This window comes from Orcinus orca, chromosome 2 (genome assembly GCF_937001465.1).
Source record: "Orcinus orca chromosome 2, mOrcOrc1.1, whole genome shotgun sequence".
Classification (NCBI taxonomy): Eukaryota; Metazoa; Chordata; class Mammalia; order Artiodactyla; family Delphinidae; genus Orcinus; species Orcinus orca.
The window spans coordinates 27,081,595-27,097,744 of record NC_064560.1 but is presented as its reverse complement, the minus strand read 5'-3'; the positions used below and the strand labels follow the sequence as shown (position 1 = coordinate 27,097,744).

The 16,150-nt window shown below is 43.7% G+C and overlaps 1 long non-coding RNA gene across 1 annotated transcript in view; it reads right to left on the bottom strand.

Annotated features, from left to right (window-relative positions):
• The window catches only part of LOC117197391 (uncharacterized), a 416,054-nt gene that overhangs the window by 228,521 nt on the left and 171,383 nt on the right, over window positions 1-16,150 (bottom strand). Inside the window, exon 2 of the long non-coding RNA XR_004477979.2 lies at window positions 934-1,106. This is a non-coding gene — a long non-coding RNA (uncharacterized LOC117197391). The remainder of the gene's footprint in view (window positions 1-933; window positions 1,107-16,150) is intronic.

Genomic DNA, 16,150 nt, shown 5'->3' with positions numbered 1-16,150 from the left:
GGCGTGTGGTTGTCTGTGCCACCAGCTTCCTTCTGTGTGTACGTTGTACACGCCCCCCACATGAGCCCACCACTCTCTCTGATCCTCTTGATCAACTTCCTCCTGTTCATCTTTTGTGCTTCATTCAGAACTTCACACATTCAGAAATTCAAAAAATAGAGGAAACAGCTAAGTCTACACAATACTAACCATTTTGACTAATGTATCAGAGCAGGACTCTAATCACATAATTTACTGGAAATCAACTGAAGTGATTTGGTCTGTGTATTCCCTTTAAGCCACGACCTCACCCAGGGCAGGCCTGTGTTTCATTCTTTCTTGCATCCCTTTACCTATCATCAGCCTGGCCCTGCTGGATATTCCATAAATTTAGTGAGTGAAACTACTCACATGAGGAGTAATGAAGACCCACAAATCACCCAGTCACATGAATTAATCTCTAACTCTTATACTCAGTTATATTTGCATTATAGTCAAAACAAAGAATCACAAATAAAGAAAAAACATATCCTCCATTTGTGCTCCACCTTAAGGAAAACGAACATCTCAAGCTCAGTAAGTAACAACCTCTACTTCACACTAAAGTGGAGTAGAATTCCTAAAATAACGGACTGACCAAAACAACCACGAAAAGTGTTGTTTCTACGTTATTGAAATCCAAACCTAACCTCTGCAGGAGCCCATGGCAGGAATCTTAATTGTTTGAGGTTTGGGAGAGGTGAGACTCAGAGCGACAAAGACTTGAACCTAGTAGTATTTACTTCACTGAGTTGCCCAAATACAAACAGCCCATAGGAGGGACAGTAGCACCCAGCTGCGATGCGACACACAGCAAAATGTAGAAAAGAAAGCAATTCTGTCATTCCTTCCTAGTTCAGTGACCCCTTCTGATCAGAAGATAGGATCCACTGAAAACCAAACAAGCAAACTCACCGCAGCAGGGCCTCAGTCTCACGGGTCCATTGATGTCTGCTGCTGCCAGAAGCTGCACTAGCCCTTCTGGAGCTTCTTGGCCTGCTGGAAGCTCATCAACGCGTGGTGCCACCTCAGTGGTTCAAGTTCTCACAGTCTAACCAGATGACAGTTTCTGCTGGGGCATTTCTCCACTAATAAAAAAAAGGAAGAGGGGAGAGAAAACCACTAAGCCAAAAGGGGCTAAACTGAATCTGCTGATGCTTTTCTCTTCCACATTACCGAGGATCCAGAAATGGGAAAATTGGAGGGAAAGTAGGATTCTCTACCCTATTTGTTCTAGACACATTTTGTACATATCTCTTCATATTTTCAAGTGAATTTAGTTTGTGACTATTTTATTTTTTAATTTACATATTGGTTTTTCTTTCAAAATTGGTCTAAGAAGACTTGTAAAAATCCTTAAAATGAAACACGGTAGGATAAATTAAGAGAGCGTAGGGAAGATGATCAAAGCTCTGTGGGTCAGCTACTGAGATTGAATCCACGCAGTCAGGCGAGCTGGCCTTGGTGGGTCGGTCTCAGCTGTGCAGGTGCTGATACCCCAAGCACTGAACGTCTGCTTGGGAGCAGCAGCACCCAATTATCCCAGGGGCTCACTGTTACGTTTCTCCTCACTGCTTTGATGTGAAAAATATGGGAAAGCTCTTGTTTAGAGCATGGCACTATTAATACCTAGATCCTAAAAGCCTGACCCACTGACAAACTCTGAAATAGCCACCGGGGACTGCTCTAAAGATGGCTATCGTTCCAAGTACGGGCACCCAGAGAGAGTGCAAAGAATTTGGAATAGGCCATGGTCACCTTCAGAATATTTGCTCTAGGCAGCTCTTTAAAGCCCCTGAAGTAGCCCTATGCTCCTCAAGAGCAGGCATGGGCCCCCCGGCACAGGCCCCAGGTACAAGCTCTGTTTGTAGAAGCCCTGGGCTCTCCCAAGGGGCCCAGAGGCTACATTTTAATTGGTCTCATGCTGCTCCTTTTTTTTTTTTTTTTTTGCGGTACGCGGGCCTCTCACTGTTGTGGCCTCTCGGGCCCAGCCGCTCTGCGGCATGTGGGATCTTCCCGGACCGGGGCACGAACCCATGTCCCCTGCATCGGCAGGTGGACTCTCAACCACTGCGCCACCAGGGAAGCCCTCATGCTGCTCTTTTTACATCTTTGTGTTTGGACCCACTTTTCAAGAACAGCACTGCCTCTTAGCTCACTGTGACCTCAAAGGTCAGACCATGGTAAGGGCAGAGCACAAATCTAGTAAAAATGGGTTTGGTGAAGACACTCTTAACAGGTGGGCTGTGGATCTGTAGGAACCAGGAAGTCAGGGTTTGTTGGATCTTCACCCCCTCACACGCTTATGCCACATTCATGCAGGCCTCACACACCTGTCCACATGCTGCTTCAGGAACTCCACCTAATTGTGAACAGACTCCAAGACAGCCAGGCCACCCTCTCCTCCCGAGGAATGGTCAGAATCCAGTTCCAGGTGTCTCTGTCTTATCTCTGCTTCAGAAGCCCAGGATAGCCCACCTTAACTCTTACTTAGTACCTTTCTGCTACAGACTGAATGCCTGTGCCCCTCTCAAATTCCCATGTTGAAACCTAACCTCCAAGGTGATAGTGTTAGGAGTGGGTCTTCTGGGAGGCGATGAGGTCATGACGTGGAGCCCCCATGATGGGATTAGTGTCCTTATTAAAGAGATCTCAGAGAGCTCCCCTGCCCCTTCTGCTATGTGAGGACACAGTGAGAAGACGCCATCTATGAACCAGGAATCGGGTTCTGACTAGACACCAAATCTGGCACCTTGATCTTGGACTTCCAGCCTCAGACAGTGAGAAATAATTCTGGTTGCTTGTAAGCCACCCAGTCTGTGGTACTTTGTTACAGCAGCCCAAAAGGACTAAGACAATTTCTATATGGGTGTTTCTGATACTGAATTCAATATGGAACATGATTAAATAATCATTCCTCTAGAGGGACACAAATTTACTTTCATGTGAGTTAAGAATGAATTCTTTCTCTGTACATTTAGAGCATTTTGAAGGTACTTCATTAATTGCCTTGCACCTTACACTCGAATGAACATTTATAATAGATATATATTTATAACATGTAATGACATTTATATGTCACTTTACCACAATAAACAATGAAGTTCTTAGGCATTCATTTATTTTTTAATTCCAGTCCTTTAATATGGTTCCTAATGTGTAATCACTCATGAAATTTTTGTCAAATGAAAATATAAATCAGTAAGTGCTGTTTTGTTCTCTTAACTCCCCTTTGACAATAACTGCTAGCACTGTAGCCTTCTGATCATCCGTAGGGCCTAGTTCCAAATGTCCTTCATATGTTGGTTTTCAATCCTCATTGTAGCCCTGGGAGTAAATAAGAAGGTATTATTGTCCCCATTTTACAGATGAGAAAGTGAATTCAATTATATCATGGGGTTTAACTGTTATGTTAAAATTCACATATCTAGGGGCTTCCCTGGTGGTGCAGTGGTTGAGAATCTGCCTGCCAATGCAGGGGACACGGGTTCGAGCCCTGGTCTGGGAGGATCCCACATGCCGCGGAGCAAGCCCATGAGCCACAAGTAATAAGCCTGCGCATCTGGAGCCTGTACTCCACAACAAGGGAGGCCGCAATAGTGAGAGGCCCGCACACCATGATGAAGAGTGGCCCCCGCTTGCCACAACTAGAGAAAGCCCTCGCACAGAAACGAAGACCCAACACAGCAAACATAAATAAATTAATTAATAAACTCCTACCCCCAACATCTTCTTTAAAAAAAAAAAAAAAAAGAAAAAAAATTCACATATCTAGCCACTACACACCTTATGCCTATTTGTATATTCCCTTTCTCTTTCTTTATATATCGAAAGCTCCTGGAGACAATGTATAAATCATATAGTGAGGATAACTTGATTCAGACATGAAGTGTGTAAGGTTAAAAATAGATCCTTATGTGCTCTATATAATACTATAATGGTGGATACATGTCATTATACATTTGTCCAAACGCATAGAATGACAACACCAAGAGTGAACCCTGATGTAAACTGTGGACTCTGGGTGAGGATGATGTGTCCATGTAGGTTCATCAATTGTAACAGATGCACCATCTGGTGGGGGATATTGATGGTGCTGGTGGGGGATATTGATGGTGGGGAGGCTGTGCATGAATGGAGACACAGGGTATACAAGAAATCTCTGTACCTTCCTCTCAATTTTGTTGTGAACCTAAAATTGCTGTAAAAAATAAAGTCTATTAAATATAACTTTATAACCACCAGTTAGGATAATGCAGATTTTCTTGTTCTTTCAAGACCCTCCAGAGATAGTTATAAGAATAAATGAATTGACTTTTGCTGAAAACACAGAAATCCTCAGAACTAAAAGCATTCCCAGAAAGGAAATAAAATATAAGACATGTATAGCTCCAAAAAAATGGAGCAATAACAATAAAAACAATAACAATATTTTGAGTCTAGAATTCCTAACCTTAATCTGTGTGTAATTGAGTCTCTGTAACTTAATATGCTTTTCAAGCTATGACCAAGATCATTTCAAATTGGCAATTTGGAACATCAGGACTGAATTCTCTTGGTTAAAAATCTTCCACTTTTCTTAGTCAAAGAGAGAAGCGTCAAATTTATGTCAGGAATATAGTGGCTAGGACCAAATCAGAACCTGGGGAAAAATTTTAAATCCTTTAAAACTTTATGCTTCCATGTCGATTCAGTACAATATTTTGAACATTGTATTTCCAATACTGGAGTGTTTAACTTAATCCTCAATTTTGGGATTACCACTTCTTAGGTATTTCTATAATTTAATTCCCAGTACTGCCTAAATACAGTATTCTAATTTCTGATCTTGCCCTTTTTCAAATTACTTTTTTTCACAATATTTTATCTATATCTCAAGACCTCATTAAAATTTTACCTCTTCCAAGAAGACTTTCCAACTACATCCACTATTTCCAACATTTCTACTGTATCTGTCATGCCTAAGAATAGGCATATTCTAATAGATATATTAGATCTAAAAATGTATCTGGTCCTCCCACCGGTTAGGTGGGCTATTCTTAAGGTAAAGCTATTCTGTTATAGAATAGCCCTCTTTTCTGGGGCTATTCTAAGGTAAGAATTATAATCATCTTGTATCCTAGCATTTTGCTAGACACAAAACTTACCAGACACTTTGGTTTCCAGAAACAGCCTCTTAAATACGCAATTTTAGTGCAGTTTCCTCAATTAGTGATTTCCTTGTGCTCCACACACCTCCGGGTTTCTTCCCCCACCAATATTCCTTATCCCTGGCTATTTGTCCCCAAGGCTGCAGCAAACTCTATTTCTACATATTCCCTAAAATTGAAGGCTTGCTAGATTCCAGGTACAACACAGCCCTTCACATATACTGACTCATAAAATCCTTTCAGCACCCCTGAGATATATTATTATTTGCCCCATCAGAGATGAGGAAACTGAGGTGTGAAAAGGACAGTCAGTTTCCGAAGAACTCTCAGCTGGTAAGTGGTAAGGCAGGGACAGAACCCAGGAACCTCCAGTCCCGAAAGTGCAGCAGTGGCAGCAGCTCCTGCACAGGCAGTTTTTGTTTTGATGTGTTTGTCGTTGTCATACGTGTGTTCCTAAGATGGCGCACACTCACTGGATGGGCATCTGGCCCTGATTCTGAGGTCTATGACCTGTGTGGTCCTCATGTCTCTTGGATGTTCTAAAGCTTAGGCCAGGATTGTGAGTCTGCAACTCTGTTCTCTCACGGGAGTATAAAACGTAAAGAAGGTCACAAATACAATTTTGTTATTATGATGATTATCCACAGTAATACCAAAACAAGGGCATTGCTTTTCACATCCATTATTGTTTTACATCAATGATATGGTTTTTGTGTGTGTTCATCCAGTTGCTCAATAAATGTTTGTTGATTAGATCATTGGGTCTTCATGGAAGTGGACCTGATTAAACAACACCATATTTTAAGAGAAACTGTATCACTTTTGAGCATTATTTTCTCTTTGGAAAGAAAAGAAACAGACTTGGGTTTGGACAGCTAACATAAAAAATGGGATGTTTTCTTTTTAGCAACCAAATTATTCTTGAATTATAAAACCCTTGAGGCATGACCAGTTAATGTCAGGCCCATGAGTAAGCATTTTACTCTCCCTGTTACCTAAAATGCCCATCTTCCCGTTACTGTGAACCCAGTGCATCACTCAGAATGTCGAGCCGTGAATTTGGCAGCACGTGGATTCCTGCACCTCAATTCCTGACCTTCTCAATCAATGAGGAGGTCAGATCAGGGCCCTGTTTCTCTCAAAGACTGGTGTGAGCTCTTAGTGAAAAGCTGCAGAGAATTTATAACCAGGCAGGGCACGCTGGCTCCCCGGAATGGGTAACCCGGGTTCCACGGCAGCCTACCCGCCACTGCTTCCCCTCATTTCCTTGCTCTCAGCTTCAGTCAGATCTATGTTCTACAGTTATGACCTAACGGCACTGCAATTTTCCCAAACTGGCCAGAACTTTCTGGAATATACTTAAAGAAAGTAGTCACCCTGCTTCTTGTCAGTCGGCCTTCCTTTGAGGCATCTGTGTCAGAGCTGGAATCAGTGAGTCACACTTGCTGATCAAAGGGGAGATTTCAACAGAGGAAAAGCTGTGGAGGTTCCCCCACGTTTCCTTCCTACAAAAGTTTTAAGTCAGATGCAGATGCAGATGTTGGAGGACCAGAGGTTTAACCCACACTGACTATTTCCTAGGACATTTTCATTTACTTGGAAATCCCAAACTAGGCACACAGTCGATGCCATTCATTTCTTCCACCTCCACCTTCCGAGGCACCAGGAGATGGGGTCCAAGTAGGGAAAAAAAAACAACACAGTAGACGGTAGAGCTGAAGTATTTCACATTCCATAGATATGCACAAAGCTTCCTGGTAGTTTTTAAGTGTTTTGGGGCCACCAATCCTTTAAGAATCTGAGGAAAAACGATGTTCTCTGCTGTCTCCTTGACACAGCATTTTGAAACTCAAGTCGGAGGACACGCACGTCCTCTGACACATTGTAGTCTGTTTGCTAGTAAATGGCCAGACTCTTATAGAGAGAGCTGGTCAAGAGGTCCCACCAGGGCCTACCAGCCATGGAAAGAACACAGAGACCATAGTGCTCTGACCTGGGCTCAGTTCCTTAGATTCACTGGTGTGGAATCTGAAATGGACCATGGAGAGAGATGAGAATCATCAAACTGCTATGCCCAAGCCCTTCTGTTTTTGACACAAAAAATAGACACTAAGCTCATACACAAATTAAACAGGAAAACCACACACTTCTGGGTCAAGGGTTAACTCAGATGTCAAAGCTGTCTTATTGACAATGATGGCCCAAAAGGCAAGAGACAGAGTTTGTGCAATCAGAGTTGAGCCTCCGTTCTAAGAGCAGTGCTAAACGACAAGCGGCCATACTGAAGTGCCCCAGACTAGAGGAGTCAAACAACAAAAACCTATTTCCTCCAAGTTCTGGAGGCTGGAAGCTGAGATCACTGTGTGGGCAGGGCTGGTTCCTCTGAGGCCTCTCTCCTGGGTGTGCAGTCGCCGTCTCCTCCCTGTGTCCTCATGTGGTCCTCTCTCTCTGTCTGTCTGTGTCCTCATCTGCTCTCCTCTTATAAGGACACCAGTCCTAAAGGGCCCACCCCCAGTGACCCTATTTTAACTTAATCTCCTCTTTAAAGACCCCATCTCCAGATACAGTCACATTCTGAGCTCCTGGGGGTTAGGTCTTCAACAAATAAACTTGGGGGAGACTCAACTCAGCCCATAGCAGCACATGCGTACATGTATTTCCTTTCCAAATCTTCAGGAAGGAGCATTCAGTTGAGAGCTTGGGACTGACCCTTCTAAGCCATACACAGTCTTGTCCTGCCATTTAAACTTTTTGCGTTTGTGTTCACATATGGATCTCCTGGATGAGGGGCAGTTTGCGGTCTGGTTTTATTGCTTCTCTCACAGTTTGCAGCACAGGGCTGGACACATATGAGGTTCTCACTTGGGATTCCAACTCTATAATCGTTCTGTTTTTGGCATGTCGCCCGCCATTCTCTTCCTGACTGTTCAAGAGTTGAGTATGCATTATGCTCCCTGGGTCCTGGGCTAATACTCTGGCTGAGCAAACCAGGTTTTCCAAAACCTCCCTCTGCACCCTGGCTTCTCTTGAACTAAGTATGCATGGCTGAGCAGACTCGACATCTGATGCAATACTTAAAATGCAGAAAAGGCATTTGATGAAGGTTTGTCGAGTGGGTTAATATCTTGAATTAATTATACTCATCTTGTCTCTTTCTAACTGACCTCTGCCTCTGCATCAAAATCTCCACAGATACCCCACACAGGAGACCCCTCCCCTCTGAGGGCCGTTTCTCCTGCAAAGGTCAGGATTTATGGCTTGCTTCCTATTCAGTGGCGATTGTACCACTCCAGGCCTCTCTGTTCTCTCTCACAGTCTTACGGAGGGACAGGATGAGACTGAGAGGTCTGCCATAGGTCTGAGCCAATTCATTACTGAAACCTCTTTTAAAAAATCTCTGTATTGACGTTTTTGATAGAAATGATTAATGGTCCTTTGAAAAAAGCTGGAAAACATGGACAAAATACATAGGAGGAAATACAACTCATCTGTGCTGGCCAAACTTAGTAGCACAACCATCGTTATTTTGGGGGTGGGGTGTGTACCCTTCTTCGTTGCTATGACAATGTGAGTAAACCATCCTCTTCGTACAGTCAAATAAGCACTTTACATGTATCATGGTGAACAGGCTGCCTATGCAATGTGATATCCTGCTTTGTTCACTTAACATTTCCAACTAATTTAAAATTCTTTAAAACTATTACTTTTAGTGACTACATAATACTTTATCTTAATAATGTACCTAAATTATTTAGTCATGATCTGAGTCTTGACCATTTCTGATGTTAACAGTTCAGCATAACCAGAGAGAACCTCACTGCACATAGATCTTTATAGATAAATCATATTCTATATGAAGATATATTCCTAGGAATTGAGTTACCAGTTCAAGGGGCACAGATAATGTTAAGTTTCAATGTTATAAACTGAGATACTCTTTCTGGGAATTCTGTACCAATACAGACTCTGACCAGGAGTGAATGAGATCATCTACCAGAAATTCTAGCAGAAATGAGGGTTTTATTAAAAGAAAGAAAGAAAAGAAAAAAGGTTGTAAATTTGTCAGGCAAAAAGTGATAGCTCAGTTTTAAGAATATGAATTTCTTCTCGTTACTAGAGAGGTTGAGGAATTTTCCCTTTGCTTTTCAGTCTCTACTTTTCTTGTTCTGTGAGTAACCCTTTGGTCATTTTCCTGTTGGAAACGATCTACCTGTAATCCTTGTGGCACACAGTTCCCTAGTTTCTTATATACCTTTAGTTATTTAACAATGAATGCTGTTAGGCTCTCTGAAGCTTTTTGCTTTATCCAACTGTGTGGGAGCCCAGGATGGCACGTGGACTCTGTCTTGTCAGCCAGTAGTGCTGTGGGGCTGGGCTGCAAAGGCTGTAGGACAAGCCAGGACCAGAACTCATGAAAGCAATGTCCATAGGAGAAGGTCAGCGCTTTTGTGATACTGTTGCGGATCCTGAATAGTCTCTGAACCTATTTGTATCCTGCTTATAATTGTCTGCCATTGATTGTCTTTTTAGAAAGTCCCTTTTTCTTTTTGACATAATTAAATGTTCCTCAATTAAAAAAAAAATAAATTTATTTATTTATTTTTGGCTGTGTTGGGTTTTCCTTGCTGCGCACGGGCTTTCTCTCGTTGCGGCGAGCGGGGGGCTACTCTTCGTTGCGGTGTGCGGGCTTCTCATTGCAGTGGCTTCTCTTGTTGCACAGCACGGGCTCTAGACGCACGGGCTTCAGTAGCTGTGGCACGCGGGCTCAGTAGTTGTGGTTGCAGGCTCTAGAGTGCAGGCTCAGTAGTTGTGGCGCATGGCCTTAGTTGCTCCGCGGCATGTGGGATCCTCCCGGACCAGCGCTTGAACCCGTGTCCCCTGCATTGGCAGATGGATTCCTAACCATTGTGCCACCAGGGAAGTCCCCTCAATTTTAAAAAATTGTTATTTTTAGTGTTTTAGCCTTCTACATATTCCATTAAATTCTTCTTCAATTTATTTTTATATATGGTATGAATTAAGGATCTTCACTGATTTTCTCCCAACTAAGTCTACACATTTTTCAACATCATTTATTGAATTAATTACCTTCTCTGTTACCACTAAGTTTCTCTCTATTATTAGTATTTGTTTCTGGGATAGCTAATCTTTTCCAATAATTAAAGTATTTACTCTTCTACCAGTACCAAAGGATTTTATTTCCTGTAGACCTAGTAGGGCTGGCTCTCCTTCATTACTCACTCATATTTTTCTTTTTTTTTCTTTAATCTTCCTTGGAAACTTGGGTTTCCTGTGAGCCATCCAACCTATGAGACCATGGCTCTGCCGTCTGACAACAGCAGAAAAGAACTCTGGCCAAACATTATTGAGGACCTGGTGAAACCGAGAAGGCCTCTGGGCAGAGGACAGCCATCCTGGGCTGTAGGGGAGACCTGGGCCGGAGCCACAGGGAGAGGAAGCTGTAGGAACCACTGCTCAGGGGGCCCTCCTGTCCTTCTGATTCCCTGATTCTGAGCACCCATGACATGCGGACCTCCACCTTGATGTTTCATTGATCCTGCAAATTTCCTGGATACTGTCTCCAAATAGTCACGTTCTGTATGTCTTGTCAAGTTTCATGAACTCTGTCTGACTTCTGTTGGGCTGCCTCACACTTTCAACCCAGTGCAACTATCTGTGCTATCCCGCACAAGAGCCACTGGCCACCTGTGGCCATACAGCACTAGTGCTGTACTTTTTTTTTTCCATCCCTACTTGGGGTTTTAGACATGGGGCTTTAGTCAACTTACACACTGTAAACTTCATTTACAATCTCTAACTAGACTAAAATTATAAAGTTAACAGCCTTCTAATCTGATCTGTGTAACTGCATGAGAGGTTGCTCTATTTTAAACCTAACTCACCACAATAATTTTTCTATTTAGTTGCCTGACAAACTAATCAAAATGGGATTTAAACATTTTATTGTGCATATTCCTTTTACAGGGATTTTGATCTTTAAAAAGGAAACAACCGGGCTTCCCTGGTGGCGCAGTGGTTGAGCGTCCGCCTGCTGATGCAGGGGACACGAGTTTGTGCCCCAGTCCGGGAGGATCCCACGTGCCGTGGAGCGGCTGGGGCCGTGAGCCATGGCCGCTGAGCCTGTGCGTCAGGAGCCTGTGCTGCGCAATGGGAGAGGCCACGACTGGGAGAGGCCCGCATACCGCAAAAACAAAAAACAAACAAACAAAAGAAAACAACCAATATCTTGCCTGCTGCTTTTTGTACTTTTCGAGTAAAGGGGATAAGAAAACTGTATTGCTTTATTTTTCCATCCCCCAACTAGAAGAGGTAACCAGAATTCCAACCAGGTAAAAGCAGCTAGGCTCACAGCAAACTGCAATCAGCTTCACAGATTAAAGGTATGTTTAATGAATCAAAAAAGAATTTCAAGTACTAACGCAATTAATGTGGAATACCACTAATGCAGCAGAGCAACCGAATTTTACCTACTTTGATTTCTATTTTTTTTTAGTTTAAATTTACACAGTCATGTGTGACCATTGGGTATCACAGGGGTAGACATCGTAAGAAGTTGATCCCTATCCTGGCCATACTACCTGGTCCTTGCAAAGAATGGTCCACAAAGAACTCAAGTAACCTGTCTTTTCACCAGGTCAGAAGAGCAGTTGGCAGCTGGCAGTCAGAGGTGATTAGGGCAACTCTCCCACGGAGCCAGGAGGGCCCAAGGCTTATCTTACTAAAGCATAATGACATTCCGGGCAAATACAGGGCACCAAGAGAAGGGGAAACAGCAAGAAGAGACCACTTGTGCCCAGACTGACATCAGGATCATGTGAACACAGAGCAGGGGCTGCAGCTCATGAAGGCACATCTGTAGGATGTGTTGAAGGGGAGCCCAGAGAGCTCTGTCGACTAGTTCAGATCCAGACCCAAGTCCCCACTGGGGCAGCTTTATCGAGCCCCAGCGGACAGAGGACCCCCCTCCCCCTGTGTGGTCAGTCAGCCTCATCAGACACACCAAAGTAATTTCCAAACCACCATCTGGAGGGATGATGATGGGCTGTGGATGCATCGCTTCCTTCCAGCCTTGCCTCCCTGTGCCTGTAGCTAAGAAGTTTCCCAGTTGCCAGAACCCTGCACAGAGCATTTTCATTTATTGTGCAACTAAGCCAGTTTGGGGCTAAACATATTTTAAAATGTCAGCCTACTTATTTGGTCCATGGGATGAGAAATGCAAGATTCTCAGAAAATGCCATGTTTGGCTTGGACTTTGTCCTGGAATGTGGAATGGAACAAATGCTAAATCCTCCTAGAGTGATATGAAGATTAAAAGAGAAAGTTTGAGTAAAAGCAGTTGGTAACCTCTGATATGCTGTATTTCACCAAGTTTCCTTACTGTTATTATTTGTCATTGCTGCCATGATTAGAGCAATTAGATTGTATTGTAACAGATGTATTAAATTGAGAAGATGTGTGGAATCTGAAAAAAATAAGATCATTCCCAGAATTTCCAAACTGAGGAGGCTGTGCAAATAACTCCCACCAAAAAAAAATATTTTTAAAAGAAAGAGAAAAACAAATATTGTATGTTAATGCATATATGTGGAATCTGGAAAAATTGGTATAGACCATCTTATTTACAAAGCAGAAATAGAGATACAGATGTAGAGAACAAACATACGGATACCAAGGGAAAAAGGGGTGGTGGTGGGATGAGTTGAGAGATTGGGATTGACATATATACACTATTGATACTATGTATAAAATAGACAACTAATGAGAATCTATTGTATAGCACAGGGAACTCTACTCAATATTCTGTGGTGACCTAAGTGAGAAGGAAATCCAAAAAAGAGGGGATATATGTATACATATAGCTGATTCGCTTTGCTGTACAGTATAAACTAACACAATATTGTAAAGCAACTATACTCCAATAACAAAAATAAAATGTAAAAAAGAAAAAAGAAAGAAAAGAAAAACGAATAACTCTCTCTTCAATGGCGCTGAACCACTTGAAGGGATAAAAGATGAAAGCTCAGTAAGAAAGAGGCCGAGCCTGCTCAGGGATGCTGGCTGTGGCCAACTGACCAGAGACCTCAGCTCAGTGTCCCTGTTCTGTCTGGTTGGGGACTTTCCAGGGAGAAAACCCTCCTGTGCACTTAGCTCCAGCATTCAGTATCCACCACCTCCATGAAGATGACACATGAATCAGTGACTGCTGAAACCTGGCTGCACCCATTCGGGGCAGGCTGATGAACAGGGTTCACCTGTTTTACCTGCCTGCTCTGCCTGCCCGGCCACAGGCCCAGTGAGGCTGCAGACTGCGCTGGGCCCCCACCATGTCTCAGAGCCTGGCTCCTCCACGAGAGCTGCACCAGCAGCACCAGGCTCACCCGGGAGCGTGTGAGAAATGCAGAGGCTCAGGCCAGCCCCCAACCTGCCAAAACCACATCTGCGTGTAGCTACAACCTGACGTGAGTTCTGACAGGTGACAGGCACCAAATTCCACCAGATGGTAAACTCTTACTGTGTTTCTCTACTCCCCAGTGGGGACTGAGCCTCCTTGGGCCAGCCTCCACAAGCCACACTCCAACATCTGCCCACAGGGCAAGATCACATCTCCTCGCCAAGTCCCAGATAGCCTATGCGGGCACCTCTGGGGTCCCTGTGGCCCCACTAGGGCACGCCTATGGGTCATTTCCACTCCTGGCGCCTGCTTCGTGGCTCCTTTTCACACAGTGCACAAACCGATCCCACCTCCTCTGCAGCTCTTCCCACCCATCTTACCCCTGGTCCCTGCGCCACCGTTTGCACCGGCTCAGCTGTTCAATACACACCTCTGTGGAGAAGATGGACTTTCCACACGAAGAGTCTGCTATTCATTGATTTGTTTCTGTGTGCCTGTTCACAGAATACTCAGTTACGGTGCCAGGCACTGGGGTTACCAGCAATGGGGAGAGAGAGAGCCCCGCTGTCTTGCAGGCAGCCGTTTAGAGAGACACCTGGTCTCTCACAACTGTTGTGAAAGCTAACGGAAACCCAGAGAAAGAAGCAACGTTTGTGCATGGAATGGCAATTTCCCTGCATTTTAGCTTCATTAGAGACAAACATAATTAAAATTTGCTCTTACTGAGGCACATTTTCCATTTCAGGTGAGAAGCTATGAGACTGCATGCTTTAGCTCTCTGTGCCCTGATGCCAGATGAATTGCCGTCTGTGCTACTGGATTTTAGGGTTAGTGAATAAGAGGTTCTTTTGCTGGCCAAGGTTTCTGGATTAAGATGCTCTCCAAATTTCCAGACCAACATATTTGCAGTTGCTGAGACAAAAGCTGCTGTATCCTACCTTCCCATCCACAAGTGTTCTGTTTTGCTCATTCTCTTTCCCTCCTGTTTCTGCCACATAAACAACTCAACTTTGTTGGTAAATTGACTGCTTGGAAGAAACTCACATTATGAATACTCCCTTATTATATAATGCTTTTATGTGCGCTTCATCGTAATAATGTCAAAGATTTAGAAATTAATTCTGCTGTAGAATTTCAGAAGTAATTAAAAGGGGTGAGAAGACACTCCAATGACTGTAAATTTGTAATAGTGTTCTTTTTCTATTACCATGAGCAACCGTATGCACACTGTGTTTTCTGTTTAGTTCCCTTTGAAACATTTTTAAATAAATAGAGAAAAAACATATTCTTGTATAAGCACGGGCTTTTGTGCCTTTTGTGGCTCAATGCATGTTTGTTTATGGGATAAGACTGATTTAAGCCTCTTAAACTTGACAGAAAACCAAATTAGTGCTATTTCCTATTTGTTAACACAAGATTTGCCCCCCCTTCCATGCTGCTGTATGCTGACAACACTGCCATCCCATCTGTGTGTGGCAGGAGGATTAAAGGGTAGGGTCTGCCTGCCTGCAGGTGAGCTGCAACCGGATCGAGGGGGTTGACAACCACACAGGCAGGAGTCAAAGTCAGAATACTCATGACTAGAATGTGGGAGGGTGTGCAGAAACTGGTGGAATTTGGTGGGATGTTGAGCAAAAAAACTGGGGTAAGAGAAAGTAAAGTGAATGAAGAGGTCAGGAGGGAGAGGCATTTTATGCGGCAGGTGGGGTCCAGATGAGTGACTTCTTAAGGTGGAACCCATTGTTTGTGACCTGATTCCTAGGCCAGCAAGAAGGAATGAATGCATGGTTGACTGCATCGCCAACCCAACAGTAGAAATAACCACACCCACCACAAACACAAACAGGTCCCAGCCTCAACGTGCTCAGGCAGCGGCTCCCATCCACCTTCCACACTCCACTGCCTGTCAACCCAGAGTCGGAACGCCATGGGGATTTTGATCTTAAAATCCTGATTTCGGGTTCTGGCTTCAGGTTTTTGACAGGTGTGTCAGTGATGCCTTAACTTTTCAGAATTGCAGTGTCCCTCATCCATACAACTGGAATGATAATAAATGTGCTCTTACCTCATTGAGTTTTACGAGGATCAGATAAAATTATGAGGGTGAGAGTGTCTTAGGAACTCTGCGAGACCCTTCCAATGCCAACAACTATGAATAACCAGGGGACAGCAGAGGAGCCAGTGTGGTTCCAGCAACAGTCAACGCCCTCGCTCAGGTGCCGTGGGGCTTAAATGACCAGCCAGGTCATAGAGAAAAGTGCTACGGGAAGATAACTATGGGAAGGTTCACTCCATCCAAAAGGAAGCCTGTGCAGGAACACCAGCTGTTGTTGACTTATGATCGCAATTTCCAAATTCACTTCTTTGGGACCTTGACCCTGTGTGGTTGTGCTGCTTTGCATTCGTGGCTGGATGTGGGAGCCAGCTCTCATCTCTCGGTTATTATAATTATACCGGGGAACTCGGCTGTCTGGGTGCCACAGGCATCCTAAAAATGTTCTCATTGTTTCTGAATACACAACCTCGAAAGGATGGCAATTCCAGGAAGAAGTTATGCAAAAGCATTCAT